Source organism: Podarcis filfolensis (assembly GCF_964270895.1).
Source record: "Podarcis filfolensis genome assembly, chromosome: 13".
In the NCBI taxonomy this organism is placed as follows: domain Eukaryota; kingdom Metazoa; phylum Chordata; class Lepidosauria; order Squamata; family Lacertidae; genus Podarcis; species Podarcis filfolensis.
The window spans coordinates 39,392,433-39,415,044 of record NC_139615.1 but is presented as its reverse complement, the minus strand read 5'-3'; the positions used below and the strand labels follow the sequence as shown (position 1 = coordinate 39,415,044).

The 22,612-nt window shown below is 44.8% G+C and overlaps 1 protein-coding gene across 2 annotated transcripts in view; it reads right to left on the bottom strand.

Moving 5' to 3' along the window:
* The window catches only part of MYO1D (myosin ID), a 178,907-nt gene that overhangs the window by 8,404 nt on the left and 147,891 nt on the right, over positions 1–22,612 (bottom strand). The window contains exon 22 of one of the 2 annotated variants that reach the window (XR_014540993.1): positions 5,086–5,185. The exons of the other annotated variant lie outside the window; for it this stretch is intronic. The gene's annotated coding sequence lies outside the window, so the exon portion shown is untranslated. The remainder of the gene's footprint in view (positions 1–5,085; positions 5,186–22,612) is intronic. 2 annotated transcript variants of the gene reach the window in all.

Below are 22,612 nucleotides of genomic sequence, written 5' to 3'. Positions count from 1 at the left end.
TTGCACTATTTCCGTATTTTGAAGCTTTTGAAAAAAAGGGTTTTTAATTTCAAGGAACGAAGCACACCAAAGCTGTATACCCAAGAGGCATAGGTAGGCAAACTAAGGCCTGGGGGCTGGATCCGGTCCAATCGCCTTCTCAATCCGGCCTGTGGATGGTCCAGGAATCAGTGTGTTTTTACATGAGTAGAATGTGTCCTTTTAATTAAAATGAATCTCTGGGTTATTTGTGGGGCCTGCCTGGTGTTTTTACATGAGTAGAATGTGTCCTTTTAATTAAAATGAATCTCTGGGTTATTTGTGGGGCCTGCCTAGTGTTTTTACATGAGTAGAATGTGTGCTTTCATTTAAAATGCATCTCTGGGGTTATTTGTGGGGCATAAGAATTCGTTCATATTTTTTTTTCTAAATATAGTCCAGCCCACCACATGGTCTGAGGGACGGTGGACCGGCCCACGGCTGAAAAAGGTTGCTGACCCCTGCTCTAGCTTCAGGATTTCAGAGTTACTTGCATGTGGGCAAATGGTGCTGCTCGCGTTCCATTTTGCACCCAGCGTGCTTCAACGTCATGGAGAGAAGGTTTAAAATGGAAGAAACGTGACAAGCCAGAGATCACTTCAGCTAGAATATTACTCACACTGTTCCACGGAAGAAGCAAGAGAAGAGAAACAGTCTGTGCGGGAGAAAAGCAGAGGGGTGGAGGGTTTCTGAAGGGAGAAACCACTGCTTTCAAACACTACAACTCTCTTGGTCCTGGTCACCATAGTAACCTGGATATTAGCCGTTCAATCTGATAGTGCATCACTGCCAGCCAACCAGAAGATGTGACTGTCATGCATGCTCTTATTTGGCTGGGGGGCGGGCGGGGGTGGGGCTAGAGGCTGCTGCCTCTTCTAGGGATAACTGCTTACGACCCACATTTAAAACCGATCGCTTATTAGTATTAGGGAAGGCCAACGTGAGCAGCGTTTTGCAATCCTCGTTCATCTGCACAGCTCTGCAGCACAACAGCATTTATTCGGGAAATGCGCATGCACTTGCAGGTGACTTCTTCCTGCAACATCTAACGCTTGCTAAACAGGACGTGGGACAGGAAATCCACCCCTCACCCAGAATAGGGTGAGCTTGGGGATACAAGTTGCTGGTTTTGTGCTCCGTTTTGCTCTGCTGCTCACAAAAACCTTGCAGTTGTTGGGAGATGGAGCTATTGGCACAAGGTGACCTCTGGGTGGATTGAGGGCATACGGCGGACTGAACGCCATGACCCAGCACACTCACAGAAAGCTTCCCTCTGGAAGCACTGCAAGATCTGGAACCTGAACAGAGAACCACCAAACCGAGCAGTTTTGTTCACTTAAGCGCATAGCTGGTACTGGTTTGTTCCATCAGCCCAAAGTCTACAACAAGCATGCCCATTTTGCGTACAACGCATCTTAATAGTAAGTCCATTCAAGGAGGACAGGTCACAAAGTGTCTTCAGGGTTCATGTCTCCAACATCCACTTCACATCTTTGGGACTTCTCTCCATGAGCAACTTGCCAACATCCAGGGATCTTTTAAAGACACACACTCATCAGGGCTTTCAGTGGCAATGGGAAGATATGGAACCGTTAACTTTAATTTTACTGGTTAGAGGAAAGTTCAGTCGCCCGCTCCAAATAATCTTGGATAGAGAGCAAAAACAAACAAACAAACCAAAAAGGAATACATCAAATAATGGCTATTGGTCACCATCCTGAATTAGTTTCCGTGTCCGTATTTGTTTGCTCTTGGCTATAACCTGTATTTAGCTGACCAATAAAATCTGATGTTTACTAGCTGTTAGTTAAGAGCAGCAAAGTGGCTCTAGGCCCATCCCCAAAAAGAGGGCACCATGGCAGTCCCAAAGCTGACGTTTTAGCAGATAAGCATTGGAAGGTGTAGAATGCTTGTGCATCTCTCTTTGTTGATCAGGATGGCAGACACATTCCACCTCTACAGAAGTTCAACTACGACGCCTGAACTAGCAACCCTTAAGCTAGCTGTTCCCCTGCACACCTCCAGGTACGTCCAGGATGTAGTAGAAACATGTGGTGCAATGCCTAACTCATTATGGGTGGCAGTGCTTTGCTAGTACAGTGGTACCTCGGGTTAAGTACTAAATTCGTTCCAGAGGTCCGGTCTTAACCTGAAACTGTTCTTAACCTGAAGCACCACTTTAGCTAATGGGGCCTCCTGCTGCTGCCGCACCACGGAGCACAATTTCTGTTCTCATCCTGAAGCAAAGTTCTTAACCCGAGTTACTATTTCTGGGTTAGCGGAGTCTGTAACCTGAAGCATCTGTAACCTGAAGCGTATGTAACCCGAGGTACCACTGTAGCCTATAAAGATCTGAATTATCTGGGATCCAAATATCTTTCCGACTGCCAACTGGCCCAGGAATTCTGATCAGCAGGAGAGGCCCTGATTGTTGTCCCCATCTACAGCAGAAGCTGGGAGGGTGGTGGCATGAGACAGGACCTTTTCTTGGTGAAGGAACCCTGGTTACAGAACCACCTCCTGGGGAAAATCAAATCTGCCCCCACTTCTGATATTTTTACATGTAAGCTGAAGACTTTTCTGTTTGCCCAGGCATTTGGAACATGAAAGCTGTCCTGGATTGTGGCTATTTGGGCTATCACTGATGTTACCATCGTTGATTGTGTGGTTTTTATTTGATACTTGTCTGTTATGTTATAATGGTTTATTTATTTATTTTATTTATTGAATTTATATACCGTTCTATAACCGGAGGTCTCAGGGCAGTTCACAGAAAAGATCACAATATATGATATCAAAATAAGAACAATAACACACACACCCCAAAAAAGAGCTACATTTTAAAAGGGTATAGGATGTCAATCAGGTCAACCAAGGCCTGGTTAAAAAGGAACATTTTTGACTGGTGCCTAAAGGTATATAAAGAAGGTGCCAGACAAACTTCCCTGGGGAGAGCATTCCGCAGACGGGGAGCCACTGCAGAGAAGGCCCTGTTCTCGTGTTGCCACCCTCTGGACCTCTCAAGGAGGAGGCACACGAAGGAGGGCCTCAGAAGATGATTCAGGGTCCAGGTAGGTTTGAATCTTCGCTTATGCTATTCCAGCAAAATCAGCATCACATCAACCAACAGCTTCTTGCTCTAATCTCAGTGAACAAGATGAACAATAGCCAATACAGTGGTACCTCGGGTTACATACGCTTCAAGTTACAGACTCCGCTAACCCAGAAATAGTGCTTCAGGTTAAGAACTTTGCTTCAGGATGAGAACAGAAATTGTGTTCCGGCAGCACGACAGCAGCAGGAGGCCCCATTAGCTACAGTGGTGCTTCAGGTTAAGAACAGTTTCAGGTTAAGAACAGACCTCTGGAACGAATTAAGTACTTAACCCGAGGTACCACTGTAGTCAGCTCCAGTCTGGTACCCCTCCAGGTGTTTTGAACTACATCTTCTATCTGTCCCAGCGAGCATGGCCCATTATCAGGGTTTAGGAAAGCTGAAATCCCAAACATTTGGATGGCACAAGGTTGGGGAAGGCTGCCTTAAGTAAATAATATAAACAAGGGCTCCTCTTTTTTTTCTTTTTGCAAGACCCTTTTAAATATTCAAAATGATCTCTTTTTTCTCTTTCCTAGACCAGTGGACACCAGCTTTTAAGACTGGGGACAGGGCCATTCCTGACCAGACTGTTTGGAAGCTGCCTCCCCACCCCCAATCTACATTGCTGGGCTCCAAGTACAGTGAAATCAGTGCAAGAATGGAAAGGACTTGTCTTTCCCCTCTCAAGAGAAATGCCTCCTCATCACTCTGAGCATGGCTGTTCTTATGCAGTCTTGTAGTGAGGATATAATGGTGAAAGAGGAAGAAAAGGCATTTGTGCCCTCAGATCCTCTCCTAAACCTTTAGTCTGCCAGTAACTCATTGCAGAGCTCAGCTTCTTCCTGTGACCTACCAGTTAATGATGGCTGATCTAGGTCATGGCTAGAAAAGGTATTCAAATTCCCAGGCAAATGTTGCTCAACCCAGTCTGTGGGTGACAGTCGCTATGAGACTGAACAATCAAGTTGAAAAGTTCCCAGCTGAAATCTTGCCTATGCTATGAACTCAGGACATGACCTTGGAACGGTTTTTCTTTTTTTGGGGGGGGGAGGGAGGAAATAAATGCATAGACTAGCATACAGGATTGCTGCAAGAGTTCAGCAATTTCAGTGTGCTCTTATAAGCCGTATAGTACCTTGGTTCCCGAACTCAATCCATTCTGGAAGTCTATTTGACTTCCAAAACATTTGCAAACCAAGGTGCGGCTTCTGATTGGCCCCAGAAACAGTGCCGACAGCCGAAACAGACGTTTGGCTTCCAAAAAAACGTTCACAAACCGGAACACTTACTTCCAGGTTTGTGACGTTCAGGAGTCGATTTGTTCAAGAACCAAGGTACCACCGTAAATGTGAAGCGATTTGTTTTGGTCTTTCCAACTATTTTATTTTATTAGAAATATTTACCATGCTGTTCCAGGATGGGGCTCATACAAAATCAGCGTAATGGATTAAAACAACATATGACATTAAACTTCAATTAAAATCATTATCTTTGTAGCTTGCTAACACCCTGGATTTTGCGTATCTTAGAAGTGCGACAGGAGTCAACCTTAGGGGTCAGAGTTAGTAGGACATAAAGGAAGCCACTTGCTTTCACAAATACGTGCAAGGAAGTGACTGCAGTCACCAAAGGCGACTCATTGTGGATAGGAAATCTGAAGCCAAGGAGGCAGCACTTATGCAGAGATATTCTTCCAGAATGACACAGGGTGCTGAAGGGGTAAATAACATGGGGAGGGAAATCTATATTTGACCTCTTCATGGTGCCTGGAGGGAGAACGCAAGGCAAGGTAGACAACGTTAAAACAAAGCGACAGCTCACACTCTAGGTGACTGGCATCAACCAACAGATCTCAAGAGCCTGTAAAGGAAAACCACAAATTTATCTTCCAAGAAGGAAGTTTCACAACTAACTGAGATGGCCTGCTCTTAACCTTTTAAAACTGCAAGAAGAACTGAGAACATTGTTTACCATGAGTTTGTTGCAGGCTGTTCAGGGCTGGCTTACGCTGCAATTTGACAGAATGTGGCAGCAGGCACAGAAGTCATCTTCCCAAGAATCTCAGCTTGCACTTAAAAAAAGGAAGTTTCTGGTCCTCACGGAACAGACACAAAATAAGGCGAGTCATGCAAATTTGACCAACTTGTGTAATTTCTACGGGTCAGAATTTAACTTTTCTTGGTGTGGGATTTTTTAAAAAAAGTGTGGAGTAGGCAGAGTCCTAACCTTGCTCCTGTCTGATGCTCTCCAGTGCCTGTTAAGAACATAGGAAGATAGGAAGATACCTTATATGAATTCAGACTAGTGGTCCATCCAGCCTAGTACTGTCTGCACTGACACTCCAGGGTTCCAGGCAAGGCCTACCTGGAGATGTTTGTGATTAACCTGTTATTAACCTTGTGCTCCTCCAATGAGCTACAGCCCTTCTGTTATCTGAGACGGTCCTCCAGAGACTGTTCTACAACTTGTCTTCCACTCCTCTCCACTTCTGCCATATTAGTCGCGGTGCTTGCCAGGCCAGTACCAAACTGAGCAGAGGGGACATTTCCAGGCACACTGTCCTCAAATCCTCTCCCACTTTCATGCAAAATTAGCAAAGAAGCAGAAACATGTCGTTGCAGGATGGGGTGTGTGGAGAGAGCACCCACTACATCGTGAGGAGTGGCCCCATTATTATTTTTTAAGTGACCTACCGTATTTTTCGCCCTATAGGACGCACCTTTTCCCCTCCAAAAATGAAGGGGAAATGTGTGTGTGTCCTATGGGGCGAATGCAGGCTTTCGCTGAAGCCTGGAGAGCGAGAGGGGTCGGTGTGCACTGACCGCTCTCGCTCTCCAGGCTTCAGGAAGCTATCCGCAAGCCTTGGGAGCCCGGTGGGAGTTCCTGCCAGTTTCCCAAGGCTTGCGGACAGCAGCCTGCATCCTGAAGCCGGGGGCGCACTGAGCAGCGTGCCCCGGGCTTCGGGCAGATATCCGCAAGCCTGGAGAGCCCAGCGGGAGTTCCCACCAGGCTCCCTAGGCTTGCGGATAGCAGCCTGTTCTGGGGGCTGGGGTCGGGGGAAGCTCGGGCTTCCCCCGTACCAGCCCCGCGCCTGGGGGGGGGGAAATAATTTTTTTTCTTTATTTCCCCCCCCAAAAACTAGGTGCGCCCTATGGGCCAGTGCGCCCTATAGGGCGAAAAATACGGTACATACTGCTGGGGACGTTTATAAATCCTGACATATGTTGGCTATTGTGACCTGGAAGGAAGTGGTGTGTTATCCGTGACACTGCGTCCATTGGCTCACTTGCTTGTGCTAACTAGAAATGTGTGAATGGACCAGTTATCTCCTGTTAGCAAACTGTGTCTTGGACTCTACTGATATATCTAGAGGGAGTGGATGAATGTTGGTGTACAGGGTAGCACACTTACATAGATTTTTTACCTGTTGCTGGTATATATTACATGGGCCAGATTCCTCAAACTGGCCGTGACCTTATAAGTCAAGAAAAATAGGCAGACATGCTTTGGAGTCTCATCAGAACTCTCACCTTGTTGCACATTCGTCTTGATTTGATTCATCTTTTACCTGTATCAAATTACCCATATAATTGGGTTTTCCTACAGGTGCACTCCTCATCTCCCCAGAGACGGGCGTCATCAGTATTTAAAATATGCATTTTGGGGGCATACAAGGGAGTAGGGAGCTTTCTGCCCCCACCAGATCTCTCTGATTGCTCTCGATATGGCTTACAGTCAGGCAGCATGCGGCGAGGCACAGGAATGCTGTTCTCCAATCATACTAGATTCTGCCAAAAAACTCTTTACCCGCCCTTATCAAAGACCTTGGATCAGAAGAATTCGTCAGGCTACACATTTTGGAATCCAGAGCAAAGCGCGGCGACAACTGCAATTTAATGAATGTCAGCTTTTTAATCGGTGCTCGTAGAGAATTCAAAGCTACAATGTGTGAAGAACCACCACCTGCCCTTTCTGCTTCAGCTGCTATCGTGGGACTCCCCGGCCAATCTGCGTAGGCCTGGAAAGGACAACTCTGCCAGCAGACACTATCTCCTTTAAAGCAGTGACCTAGTTCTGTTCCTGCTCTTCCCAATTTACCAAGAGAAGGTTGCATTCACAGAAATGAATAGGCGAGTGTGTGAAAATCTTGTAGCCTTGAACTGCAATCTCACCTAAAGCAGAACTTTAAGGGAGAGGGGGGGGGATCACTTTTATGCCGAAAACAGGAAGAGATGGTAAGATGAGGGGAAAACTTATACAGTCAAACTTCGGCCCCTGAACGGCTCCATTTTTGAACATTTTGGCTCCTGAATGCCAAAAACCCAGAAGTAAATGCTTTGGTTTTCAAATGTTTTTTGGAAGCCAAACATCCAACGCAGGTTCCGATTGAGTCCAGGAAGCTCTTGCAACCAATCGGAAGCCGCGCCTTGGTTGTGGAATGTTTCAGAAGCAGAACAGGCTTCCGGAATGGATTACGTTCAACAACTGAGGTTTGACTCTCTCTCTCTCCCTCCCTCTCCCTCCCTCTCTCTCTCTCTCTCTCTCTCTCTCTCTGTGTGTGTGTGTGTGTGTGTGTATCTCAACCTGAATTGTCAAGGGGTTGCTCATGGATACACAAATTATTACTGAATACTCATGAGAGGTAACAGAAAAGAAGGCTTGATTTCTTAAACAGAAGTGCTGGAAGAATAAGCTGGTTTTAAGAACTGTGCAACATTCTTAGCAAGGCTTGCATGCCGGTGCGTGCCAGGGTTTTCCTCAAAGGCCAAGTAAAAACACTCTGCACATGGCTCAGAGGCACTCTTGTGTTTATATCATGTGTTTGAGAGGCAACTCATAACAGGCCTGAATATGTTATGAGGTCAAGTCTTGGCACCCCTTATACTGAGGCAAGTTCTTAACCATGAGACTGACTTCCAGAACAAGAAACGCTAAGTGAGGAAGGAACAAGCTCCTTTATGACCTTCTCAGTCTAGTGGCAGGTTTTCATTAGGCACCGGTGTAGGTGGGGAGCTGATGGCTATCACAGCAATCTGATGGCTTTGAGTTTACTGCAAAGTCTTCCTTGCGATCAGCACTGAGGAATAACTCAGCACAAATATAGCAGATACTAGCAGAGGGGACAGCAAGGGAGCAGAACCATGCCATGAAGCAATGATCAAGGAAAAAAGACAACAGGGACATGGATCAAAACATTGTGCCACTCAATGTCTTTACGCTGCTGTACATTAGGGGCTGGCACTCTGCCCACTGTCTGGAGGTTGGCTCTCATCCTCTAATGAACCACCTTGTGCCACCACTGTTCCTCTGTAATTATTATTATTATTATTATTATTATTATTATTATTATTATTAAATATTTATACCCCTGGGTGGCTTCCAGCAAAATATTAAAATACAACAATTCATCTAAAATTGAAAGCTTCCCTAAACAGGGCTGCCTTCAGATTTCTAAAAGTCAGACAGTTGTTTATTTCTTTTGACATCTGGTGGGAGGGCGTTCCACAGGGCGGGTGGTATAAGACAGCTCCCTATCTATGTTCCGGCAGGGCCGGCGCTAGACATTTTGGTGCCCCAGACAAACCACAAAATTGCGCCCATTCCCCCAGTCAGGGAAGAAGGGCTGAGGAAAGATCTACAGAAATGGGGTGGGGGGTGGGGGGAGAGAATAAAGATCTACGTCAGGATCTGTCGCTCCTGTAGACCCTGCCTCCTGAGGCGGCCTCCTCACCTTGCCTCACGGGTGGGCCAGCCCTGCTGTTCTGGGACTCAGATCAGGGTCCAGAGGCAACTTTGCCCTGAGAGTCTCCTCAGTTCGAATTCCGCCCTCCACCTGCCAGCGTGGCTCCGCCCACACAGGCTGCCAGTCCCCGCCCCCTCCCTCCCTCCTGTCTGGCTTTGTAGCTGCAACCATGCCATTCCCAGTGCTGTTCCTTTATCAAATGGTGCGTGTTGGAAACGGGAGGTGGAAATGAAAACAAAGGCCTGATCTGGTCTGCAAAGGAAAAAGGGTAGCAAGCCCAGAAGATACTCATCCTCCAGTCCACAGATTTCAAAAAGTAGGAGAAACACCAGCATTGTGTTAATTAAAGAAGCAAAGGGCATTTAACATATGGCATGCCGTATTTTGTTGCTCCCGTTTCAGCACCAGAAGAGCGGTTCATGCTAAATGCTATTTCTGATGAACGAAGAGCTTACTAACTGCCTCGCCCCTTCTCTTAACAAGGTGATTTGGTAGTTGTTAAAAAGCGGCCAATTATCAGCAGAAACACAGTGACCCACATCCTACGATGCTGTTCCCAAATCTTCTATGTGCCACAAAGCAATTTTGGTATGTTAACACCCTCCTACCCCTGCACCTTGGTCGCTCTTCTAATATAACATTCTAGGCTGCTTTCGTATGAACAAAATGCTTGCCAATTTCCCCCACACCCCACAAACTGACTCAGTGCATCAAAAATCCAGGCAAACCTCGAAGCACCTGGCCAAGAGAAAACCAAGCAGGAGAGGTGGAATTTCCCATCCACTCACCCTCTCTGTCTCCTGTGCAAACTAAGGTTTTTGCAAAGGGCAACTGGATCCATGAAGGGAGGCATCAATTGCATTTTGTCAACCGCATACTGGAAAACTTCTGAATTATCCGCTAAAAGGGCAGCACTGAATTTCCAAGAATTTGCAGTGCATTAAGCTTTTAGCGTTAATTGATTTTACTTTAGCCACTGAACTGAAGAACGTTCTCCCCCTGCTCGCCTGCGCCGTTTCAATGGATTTCTAATGAATGTACCAGAATCCCATCTCTCATATTTCTGTCTATGAAAAATTGAAAGGGAACCAAACCACAAAAAAGGGTAATCAAGCCAAAAGGTTGAGAAAGCCAATTGCAGAGTAAATGCTGTCAGGAGGGTAACAGATGAATTCTTTGTTCTGAGGCTATCGCAACATTTCAAGAGACTCCCTGTAAATTGCTATTTATTTTGTGAAGGGCTGCTGCAGTGACAAGATAACATGCCGTGGGCTTGGGAGTAATCCCCAAGGATGGAAAAGATCCACACTCCACCTTTTGAGGTAGATGCTTGCATGCAGACAAAGGACGAATTAACCTCTAATCTCATTACATGGATGACATGTGATGTGTCCAGAAGACTGTGGACATATGGAAAGGCTACACTGGCCTTTCTCATCAAAACAGAAAATACCCCCCCCCAAAAAAAAAGAATTTTAAAAAGGCATATGATTGCCATTATCAATTCCGTGTCCAGAGGGTGGGTGCCAAATTTCTTTCAGCTGTCAAAAAGCACTGCACATGGGTATAAGCTTCAGTACAATTATGTCCCAACTACCTAAATATTTAAGATTCCCACTCATACCTCAAAGGTTCTTCCCTTGCAAATTGATTTAATACAGCAGCATAGAACTGTCAATAGTTAATGGCATAACTTATCCAAACCTAACATATGAAGTGCTAAAGCCAATCTCTGTCTGAGTTCGCTAATCTGTAAAATGTTATATTATATACCTATATAAAATGTGTCCGTCAGCTAAAGAAAACTTAGTTACATTTGTGTTAAACACAATAGTTCTAAAGCAAGAAACATACCGCATTTTTCGCTCTATAAGACGCACCAGACCCTAAGACAGTTTTTGGAGGAGGAAAGCAAGAAAAAAAATATTCTGAATCCCAGAAGCTAGAACAGCAAGAGGGATCGCTGCACAGCGAAAGCAGCGATCCCTCTTGCTGTTCTGGCTTCTGGGATAGTTGTGCAGCCTGCATTCGCTCCATAAGACGCACACACATTTCCCCTTACTTTTTAGGAGGGAAAAAGTGAGTCTTATAGAGCAAAAAATACGGTACTTCATTATTAGATAATGTGTAAATATAATCTTAGCTGCAAAATTTTTGCTGTCCATGCTGTCCCATTGGGCAAACGACTCAAATTTGATTGGCCATGAGCAAGCGGGCTTTAGGAACAATTACTCGACCTCTGACCATATGGTAATCATGTATCATCTTGCCAGAAAATATTCTGCCCCGAGTCGGGGGCGCCTATGTGTCGCTTTTATAGACCTAAAGGCTGCCTTCGACAGTATCCCAAGAAATTGCCTATGGAAGAAATTAGAGAGATGGGGCATAGATAGAAGGCTGTTATGGCTTATAACCCAATTACACCATGGGTCGTCGGCTAGAGTGAGACTCACACCGGCGGGAAACCTATCCAACGAGGTCCCAATAAATAGAGGTGTGCGCCAAGGCTGCATTTTGGCCCCACTCCTCTTCAACCTGTTTATTAGCGATATGAAGCTCTTTCTGAACGAGTCTCAAGCCAACATTCATGCCCCCCGCCTAGCTGATTTTCGCTGCCCTTTGCTCCTATATGCCGACGATGCAGCGATCCTTTCCTACTCTAGAGTTGGTTTATGCAGAGCTCTAAAGATTTTTGCGGCTTATTGCAAACTTAACCATCTGACAATTAATCATGGGAAATCTAAAGTCCTGGTCTTTACCAGGTCTCGGAAAACTTACAGCTGGAAGTTAGATGGAGTCCAATTAGAACAGGTTTTCAAATTTAAATACCTGGGAGTCTTTTTTCATTACAATCTAAGCTGGAAGCCACAGATACAGTATATACTAAACAAAGGGAAAACAATACTTTATACTCTACTCCAATTTCTTGCGGCCGACGGAGCCTCTCACATCCCTTCTGCATTGAAGGTATACCACGCAAAAGTGGTTTCCACCCTCTGTTATGCTGCCCCGCTCTGGGCCCCAGGGTCCAATTTAACATCACTGGGGACATTGCAGAATCAGTTTCTCCGTCGCCTTCTGAAACTCCCCATGTGTGTGAGCAACGCAGCCATACGTCTGGAGTTAAGGATTGCATCATTGGAGACTGTCATCTGGAAGCGAGTCTTTGGCTATTGGCTGTCCAGCTGGCACAGGCTTCCCGACCATTACCTTTTTCAGTGCCTCTGGCGAGACGTCTTTGTCAATCCGTGGGTAGGAAAAATCCATGCCAAACTTCTGAGCATCGGAATTTCCCCAGCGGACTCCTTAAAGATGAACTTACGCTCAGCCAAAAGCCTTATTGAGCAAAGATTAGCGGACATTGAAAATCAACACAACCTCGCCAGGGGTGGTGGTGTCTGCTCCCCCAGGTATCACGGAATAACCCCACCACTTGGCCTTCCATCATACATGTCATCTCTTTCATCAGTACCACGCCGACGTGCATTTATTCGTGCAAGGTTCAATGTCTTTCCATCGAACCTGCTGAACCACAGATTTTCCAAGGGTTTGGTGTCTCCGCTATGCGTGTGTGACGGGGAAACTGTTGAATCTCTTTCACATATAATGTTCAACTGTCCCCTACATAGCATAGCCAGGGCTAAATTCCTGGGTCCTGCTTTACTGCGCTTGGTTGGCAGGCCTGTTGAGTCACACGCCGCACTGCTTTTGCAGGATACAGATCCTTCTGTAACTCTGCAGGTGGCGAGATTTCTGAATGCGGTTATCTCACACTCAAAAACCACCAAAAAACAACAACATCAAAACTAATCGGACTGTTATGATGAGAGTGCATGTCGGAGTTCGTCTTCAGTTTTCCTTTTCTGTGATCCGTCCCTTGGAGCTCCCAAGCTGTCACTTGGCTCTGCTCAATGACCCACCCTTCAATGTCGGATATATCTGTTTTTATGTCCCTGTGTTTTTATGTTTGTACATATTTTATGGGCTAATAGCCGTAAATAAATTGTATTAAATTGTATTAATCTTAGAAGAGACATCTTTTCCTCAGAGAATGAGGTTGTCTGTCTTCCTACCGGAGCTTTTTTCCAGCCAAAACTCAGTTCTGGCACCTGTCAGGTGGGTGCCATTGGCATTCCAAGAGAACAAGGGAGGTGTTCATGGCGAGTTCTGTCACCTTTTTTTCCTGGAAAAATAGTACTGGTGGCTACCAAATGCAGTTCTAAGAAGTACTTGCATTCATATTAATTGATATTTAATGATAAACAGGGGCATTTTTTAGATACTGGAAGTTTTTTTAAAAAAATATTAATTTGGTGGATCAATTAAACATTGCATCCTCCAGTATTAATGGCATGTTGACTGATACCTTTGCGATCATTTACTTACTTTCTATTTAAAATAGTGTTCCAAGCCAGTGTTGATTTCTGACACTCATTTATACTCGTTATACATATTTTCCCGGAGAATATGGGGACAAATTTTGGAACATAAAATAGTATTTAAGAAGAAAAATTACCATGCAAATACCAGGTAAAGGCATATTTCCTTTCGTTATTACATTGCGGTGCGACATATCCCTACTCTGAAGTCCTCCCAAGTGAGTGCATGTAAGATTGCAGCCTGAGACCCACAAATGAGTAAACAGGTCTATGGGAGTGAGAAGGCTGGGGTGTGTGTGTTTTTGTTTGTGTGTGTGTGTCTAGCAATATTTGTAGACTTATCTGCAAGGCTGTTTTAGCTGAATAAGCTGAATCAACGAACAGAAGCTATTGCAGAGTGACAGAGAAGCGGACAGAGATGGATCCCTGCTGTAACCCAGTCAGAAAATCTTGGCATCCCTATATAAGGAAGAAAACCAGAGAGCTATGGATGAATGGAGGAGCAGACAACTCCTGCCTACACAACTCATCTCCTCAAGAGATGTAACCAAGCCCATTTGGAGAGTTCCATTCCACAGATTCCAGTGAGATAAGAGCTACTTCCCAATTTAGCTAGACCACTCTGTCCACTCCAATGGACAGTTTCCCAGCTGGGAGAGATTTTCAGGTCGGGGGAAAAAAAAGACAGTTGCTGTATTGTGTTAATGTGTTTTAAATGTCTTGGCCTTTCATGGGATAAGACACCTGCTGTTGTTCCATTCTCACACGACAGCTGAGGACTCCAAAAGGCAATATTGCCTTCTTCCCCTTTCCAAGGCTTGCTTTGAGGTGAACATTATTCATTTGTATCTTCTGGGGCTGGCAAGACGGCATGCCTCCTCCTTAGTCAAAGAGAGGTAAAATGTAAAGGACCCCTGGATGGTTAAGTCCAGTCAAAGGCGACAATGGGATTGAGGCGCTCATCTCACTTCCAGGCAAAGGGAGCCGGCGTTTGTCTGCAGACAGCTTTCCGGGTCGTGTGGCCAGCATGATGAAACTGCTTCTGGCGCAACGGGACACCGTGACGGAAACCAGAGTGCATGAAAATGTCATTTACCTTCCCCCTGAAGCAGTACCTATTTATCTACTTGCACTGGCATGCTTTCAAACTGCTAGGTTGGCAGGAGCTGCGACCAAGCAATGGGAGCTCACTCCGTTGCGGGGATTCGAACCGCTGACCTTCTGATTGGCAAGCCCAAGAGGCTCAGTGGTTTAGACCACAGTGCCACCAGCATCAAAGAGAACACAGTGAAGAAATAAAGACTTCACTGGGATATAAGGAGCCACTTTCTCAACCACCTAGCTCTCAGTTCAGTCTTCTCTTACAGTGGCTCTGTAAGGTCTCCCATGTTTTTCGAAGCATTGCCAGGGACCCCACCAAGGACCTTCGATAAGCAATGCATGCACTCAACCAGTGAGTTTATTGGGCTTTCTGCACACACTTGGTTGGGAAAGCAATCAATCCCAGTGTGTTGACCATGAAGCACTTGGTTTTATGAATAGGCGGGGAGGGGAGATCTACTGACTCTTTCCAATGGTATGTTGTTTTAGCTACAATACAGACGTACCTTGGAAGTTGAATGGAATCCGTTCCGGGAGTTTGTTCGACTTCCAAAATGTTCAGGAACCAAGGCGCGGCTTCCGATTGGATGCTGGAAGCTCCTGTAATCAATCGGAAGCTGCAGCAGCCCTGCCGGACGTTCAGCTTCCAAAAGAACATTCGTAAACTGGAACAATCACTTCCAGTTTTTGATCATTCGGGAGTCAAAATGTTTGGCTCCCAAGGCATTTGAAAACCAAGGTACGACTCTATTGCAAACTGTGACTGCTTCAGAAAGTCACCACTTTTGATATCACGTGAACATGAGACATATCCTAGGATATAGGGACGTCTTCTGTGCAAAGCTCTTTGCTCACAAGTTGAAGCAGTGTTGTAAGGCCACCCTGACAACATGATCATAGGGTGGCATACAGATATTATAAGCAAGGAAGCAGACCAAACACACCCTAAGCGGAAGCCAAAGGGCAGGTCCCTTGAGGTGGTGGTGGGAAGCTACTTGTAGTAATATACAGTGTAATTCTGGGAGAAACGATAGCTTTCTTGGATTGGGTATTTATCGCACAGAAAACGAATGTGGGCCCAAAGGTTCACTGAAGGGGACTGGGGCAAAGGCAAAGTGCAAGAATAGGAATCACAAACACAGTGTGCAAAGCAGCTGACGTTTATGATCATGTGATTTCCAACACTTCAAACGGAGGCTATTTAATTAGCTGTGCTATGGAGCAAGGACATTAGCACAGGCAAGTAAGGAAGATTGCATCACCACTTATCTAGGTTCTGTTTGATGTAGTACAACCTACAATGTGAGTCTTATCTGAACAGCAAGGCCACAAGCTGTAACTTGCAAAGTGAAACCAAGCATGAGAAGAGGAAATGCATAACTTCCTGTGACAGGTTTGTTGCCATCTCTTCGTTGCAACATCAAATGAACTTTTGTTTCAGAGTTTCCTCATTTTTATAACCTGCCCAACTGCCAGGGGCTCAGCTTGATCATCAGTTGCTCTCAGACACGTATCTAAATTGACAAATGAAAGTGGGAGCTCTCACGGCAAAGCTGTTCAACCCGCCCCCCTCAAAGAACTTATCTGAACAGCAGACCATCACCTGTGAGCTTTAATCTCCTAGCAAAGTGCAACCCCCAAGTCAAACAGCTAAAATTCCATGCTCCTCTTGCCCCAGCCCAGCCGTACACAAGAAATTCTGACCGGCATCAGCTAAGAACTTGTGTGTCCCTTAGCAACAGTTCAAGCTTCTTTAACAAAGACCTACCATATTTTTCGCCCTATAGGGCGCACCGGCCCATAGGGCGCACCTAGTTTTTTTGGGGGGAAATAAAGGGGGGGGAATCATTTTTCCCCCAGGCGCGGGGCAAGCCTTGGGAGCCCGGCAGGAAGTCGCGCTGGGCTCCCAAGGCTTGCGGATAGCTTCCTGAAGCCTGGAGAGCGAGAGGGGTCGATGCGCACCGACCCCTCTCGCTCTCCAGGCTTCAGCAAAAGCCTGCATTCGCCCCATAGGACGCACACACATTTCACCTTCATTTTTGGAGGGGGAAAAGTGCGTCCTATAGGGCGAAAAATACGGTATTTTCCTCTTTGTGAGCCTTGGTATCAAGTTAGTTTTATACGCAGACATCAAATAGGTGGTAGGGAATGCTCTAATATTTTTGGAGCATGAAGGAAAACGGAAAGGCTGCATGAAAAGCTGGAAGCGCTTACAACAGAGGAGGCAAAATTGTGTGTGCATGCATGCACGCACCCACACAGGGAATGAATGTACCTTTGGTATGGCTACTAATCATAGTTCCTTTGCTGCAGGATGACCATCTTCTGTCTACAAGATTGAACAAGACGTAGGATGAAAGAACTATTTCCGCCCACAGAGCCTTTGCAATAGTGCAAGCAAGTGAAAACATCTTTACTGCAGGGGCTATCTCTGCAACATATCATATGCTGTATCTGGCACTGTTATCTCTCCCTTAGAACAGTTAACTCTCTGATCTCAACAAACCTAAACATAGTTAGGCTAGACTAGTGAATATTGCTACTGGTATGTTCCAGCTTGCCTTTTCATATGCAGTATATGCCGAAGGGCTGTTTTAGTCAGTAACATGGAGGTAATATCAGTTTTCCTGCAGAATAGAGCTCGACTCAAAATATAGTAATTCAGAAACTGAATATAGCTTTGGGATATTGGAAGCCTGCATAGCCTGTGCTTTAAGTAAAGGTAAAGGTAAAGGGACCCCTGACCATTAGGTCCAGTCGTGACCGACTCTGGGGTTCAGCGCTCATCTGGCTTTATTGGCCGAGGGCGCTGGCGTACAGCTTCCAGGTCATGTGGCCAGCATGACTAAGCCGCTTCTGGCGAACCAGAGCAGCGCACGAAAACGCCGTTTACCTTCCCACCAGAGTGGTACCTATTTATCTACTTGCACTTTGACGTGCTTTCGAACTGCTAGGTTGGCAGGAGCAGGGACCGAGCAACGGGAGCTCACCCCGTCGCGAGGATTCGAACCACCGACCTTCTGATTGGCAAGTCCTAGGCTCAGTGGTTTAACCCACAGCGCCACCCGCGTCCCGTGCTTTAAGTAGAGGACCTCAAAAATGGTTTATTATTATTTCTAATTATTTGATTTCACAGTCACCCAGTACCTCATACCCCAAGTTGTGGGTTGACCTTAATTTTGGAGAATTTTTTAGTTGTAGGAATCACTTTGCATCCATGGTCACTCCAGAGTTGGAACATTGCCTGCAATTCATCCCTTCACAGTAACTTTGAGTTTTGCAGTTTGCATAAAGTAGCTTTGTAAATAGCTAGTCAAGTGTGAAGAGCTAAGTAATAGCTTCAGGTGAGCATTACAGAAATCAATTCTCTTTCTTATAGGCTACAAAAAAACCGACATAAAGATGTTTAGACGTAGAGACTAGTAAACACTTATGTGGGAAACTTGATTTTTTGCATTTCCTTGCAAGGACGTAATAAAGTTATTCCAGTTGTATCTTACTGAAAAAACAAACTCCCAGACACTTTTAATATCCAGATCTTTCCCACACTAGAGCCCTTCAGTTGCAATCAGCAGAATGTGGAATTGTAACTGTGGTTCCACACAGCACTTCATATAGTGCTATGTACCCCCATCACAATCCCATAGGCCTACTCCACGGAGAAGGCAAAACCTTAGAGATCCTAAGTGTATTTCCTCAAAAGTATGTCCTAGTCTATTAAGTTGGACTTACTCCCTAGAAAGTGTGTTAGCAGCCTTTGATCAGGTAAGGTCTCCTCTTGGTGTGGATTTAAAACAGCCCCTGAGTGTCTTAACACGATTACGGACTAGTCATTTAATTATTTTTTTCCTGAAATGATTTTCTCCTTCCCCTCTTCTTTAATGTTTTGTTTCCTTAATCCACCACTTCCTTTTTAAAGAAAGTGTTAGCGAAACAATTAACGCTCAGAACGACTGCATTTGTGTAATAATTTGTGAAACAAGCATGGGCTCCTCCTCTTTCCCTCCCAATCAGACTGGAGGTCTGGGAAAGGAGAGAGAGAACTGCAATTTCATCCTGAATTTTACACAAACACACACACAAATTTCCAGTGTTTCAGCCACGACTTTCCATACCCCCATCTTAGAATCTCGGCTAGTGCAGGGATGTTGCTAGCCCAGAGATGGAAGGAAGATAAAGTCCCTACCAGAGAAGAATGCCAAATCAAGTTGACAGACTATGCTGAAATGGCAAAACTGACTGGAAAGCTCAGGAAACAGTAGGAAGACAAAAACTTTAATATGGAATGGGAAAATTTTATAATTTACCTTAAAGACCATTGTAAGCAGCTGAAAACATTAGCAGGACTATAACAACACTTGTAACAAGAAATATGGTATAAGAGAGTTAAAATTTTTTTTTTTAATTATTGGAAAAAAATGCAGGAGAAAAGGTTTAACAATGGAATCTTTAAACTGTGGATATGTTGTGGTGTGATTATACTTTTAAATATGTAAAACCATACACCATATTTTTCGCTCTATAAGACGCACCTAGTTTTTGGAGGAGGAAAACAAGAAAAAAATATTCTGAATCTCAGAAGCCAGAACAGAAAGAGGGATTGCTGCGCAGTGAAAGCAGCAATCCCTCTTGCTGTTCTGGCTTCTGGGATAGCTGCGCAGCCTGCATTCGCTCCATAAGACGCGCGCACATTTCCCCTTACTTTTTAGGAGGGAAAAAGTGAGTCTTATAGAGCAAAAAATACGGTATATCTATATAGATCTAGACACAGATATATAGATATAGATATATAGGTAAAGGTAAAGGGACCCCTGACCATTAGGTCCAGTCGTGGCCAACTCTGGGGTTGCAGTGCTCATCTCGCTTTATTTGCTGAGGGAGCCGGCGTACAGCTTCCAGTTCATGTGGCCAGCATGACTAAGCCGCTTCTGGCGAACCAGAGCAGCGCACGGAAACGCAGTTTACCTTCCCGCCGGAGCGGTACCTATTTATCTACTTGCACTTTGACGTGCTTTCAAACTGCTAGGTTGGCAGGAGCAAGGACCAAGCAATGGGAGCTCACCCCGTTGCGGGGATTCGAACCGCCGACCTTCTGATCGGTAAATCCTAGGCTCTGTGGTTTAACCCACAGCGCCACCTGCGTCCCTTATATGGATATAGATATATATATAAAATAGAATCTCAGCTGAGGAGAGACTGGTTTTGTTTCTCCTGCTGATGGTAGGTGGTCAAATTGAGTCTTCTTCAGGGCTTCCCTCCCTCCCTTCCCCTCTCTTTTTCAGTTCCTCCAAAATGCAGGTCCAGGGGTCTCTGGAGCTATGCTCCCTCTTCCTTCTGTAATTTTTTTTAAAAAGAATGGTGTACGCATCACCAATCATGTCAACAACAGGATCCCTCTTCCCATAAGGTGCCTCAGTTGTGCTTTGGCAGTCCGAGCTGTACACCCTGGCACTGCAAAATGGTTTTAAACTTACAAAAACTATCACGATTCAAGAAAAGGATGGAAAAGAGAATGCAGAAAGCATTGTTGCAATGGGCTCCATTGTCTGAATAATTTATACAGTGGTATCTTGGTTGTCGAACAGCTTGGCTCCCGAACAAATCCCAAATGCCGCAAACCCGGAAGTGCGTTTGCAAAACTGGTTTGCGAACGTTTTTCGGAAGCTGAATGTCCAACGTGGCTTTCGATGGAGTGCAGGAAGCTCCTGCAGCCAATCGGGAGCCACACCTTGGTTTTTGAACGGTTCCAGGAGTCGAACAGACTCCCGGAATGGATTAAGTTTAAGAACCAAGGTTCCACTGTAGAAACAAAATGAAGAATGGCAGTTTCAGCTAAGTATCTAGGGGAGAAGCACCCAAAGACACGTGAACAAGAGTAGGCAGGGCTGGGAAGATCATAGGCAAAAACATACTACTTGTGATCATGCAGATTTGCCAAAGAATACAGATTATACACTGCTTACCAGACTACCTTTTTAATGTTATTTTTAAACAAATCATTGTATGTATTAAAAATATGGAAAAACTCATTATTACAATGTTATAGGAATTCTAAGGTCTCCTATATATAAATCATATGTTCATAAATTTACACGGCAAACACATACATAAGTACAGTATATAAACCACGTATCTGAAATACTACAGGAGACCAATCCTGAAATCATTCTGACTCTCCCAAATTGACCTCAAATATTTCTCTACAAGGAGGAAAGAAATGGGAATGCCTCTCGATTGTCTTTTGCTTACCTGCCTTAGGGGCATATGAATAGGGTGAGCCTGTGATCTGGATTCAGGAATTAAAGCATTTGCCATCACAAAAGAATGGCCAGGCTGCCCAGGTAGAGCAATCAGTGACCATTGTCAGGTTTCCTGGCAGACAGGATTTCATGGTAGACCGCCCCCCCCCCATGTATTTCTGCTGGGGACTGCCTCCTTCTGTGATGTATGTATAATGTTTTGGGGGGTGGTCTTGAGCTACAGGGTAGGCAATTTCAAAAGTATATAAGCACACCATTGTTCTGAGTTCCTCTCCTCCCTCCCTGTGTGGGGGGAGTGGGGGGGCCCTGTTGCAACAATTTAATAAAGATTAGGCTTACTAGCTGCTTTGCTTCTCAATATTCTCTGGTTGGCCTCTGTTGATGTATCACAGTATTTTAAATTTTTTTGGAAGCCGCCCAGAGTGGCTGGGGAAGCCCAGCCAGATGGGCGGGGTATAAATAATAATAATAATAATAATAATAATAATAATAATAATAATAATAATAATAATTATTATTATTATTATTATTATTATTATTATTATTATTATTATTATTTTCTCCTTCCGATAGGGGACCTACTTACTATACGGGCTCTTGGATACCCCATAAAGGAAAAGGAGCAGTTTTTTTTTCTTATAACAACGGTAATCATAAACCAGTAAAATAACAAAAGAAAAAAGAGGCACTCCCTTCTCACTCATGGGCTGCCTACGTGTCTCAACTTGCCTAGAATGGTTAATGGGTTCATCATTGAGAGTTGGCTATGAATAGGACTGCTCTGACAAAGAGGGGAGATTTTGTGAGGAAAACCACCCATTATTACTATTGTGGCAAAGCCTTCCCACGTATATTTTTTGGTACTGACACTCACTGCTGGGCCTTGCCACAAATATCCCCGATGTGTCATGGGAGGGGGAGTAGCTTCAACCTTCATTGGTATTATTTCCTCTTTTCTTTCTTTTTTTAACCTGAAGAGGCCCATCACCACACATTATGACTCAATGCAGCTGCACAAAACAAGGGGTTTCTCCCTTCCCTTGCTGAGCACTGGAAAATTCAATTTCAAAATTGGGTGCCCAAAACAAAAGCAAGACCCCATATTGGTTGGAGAAACTTGCCTTCCTTTCAGCTTATTTCATCGAATAAGCTAGAGCACATTTATAGTATTAACATTCCAAGCAGGAAGGACTAGGGAGATGGCTGGCCCATCCTTCTGCTTCCACCATAATCCTTCTTTCAGACATAATGTGATTCATATGCAATTCCTCTGTACGTACACACACACACACACACACACACACACTGCAATGTCTCTGGGGCTGAAGCAGCAATGGTTCACATAGACTTTCATGTTTTCCTCTGGAATTCAGTAATGAACTCATTAAATCACCAACTTGGTGTGACAGAAAGTCATTCAGCTGCTGATGTTGTTGCCATGGAAACCTGGGCTCTTGCTTAGAGATCTTCCTTCTGCACTGGATCTGTAATTACCGTCAAGCTGAAAACATCCTCCCCTACCCCCACCTGCAAAGAGTAGTAGCATCCTGCACTATCACAGGGGTTGGCTTGCCAAAGAAACACCCATTTGGGCTTTCCCCTCACTAAATTAATACTATCTTTTTATTGTCAGTATTTTTTAGCTGATTCTGCATTCCCCCTGGCCCTTTCCTGGATGGATTTTGCAAATGTTGGCAGCACAGCAAATATTTTTCTAAATGTCTTTGCCCTCTAGTTTTAATGATACCCTTAAAAATACTAAGAGTTCCTCTTGAAGGATTTGTTTAATGTACTTCCTTTGAGTGCTCTGAATTTCCTTATATACAGCAGGTTTGCTGAACTGCAATGTCACAAATCTAAAATGAAAACTTACAGGGCCAAAGTCTAAGAGAAAAATTAGCATCCTTTCTCTCTTTCTCTCTCCCCCTGCCCCCCCAATAAATGAATCTTTTGAAATTGCATACTGATAAGCATTGAGGCCAAGTTCAAGAAGAAACAGGTATGTGTCCACAACC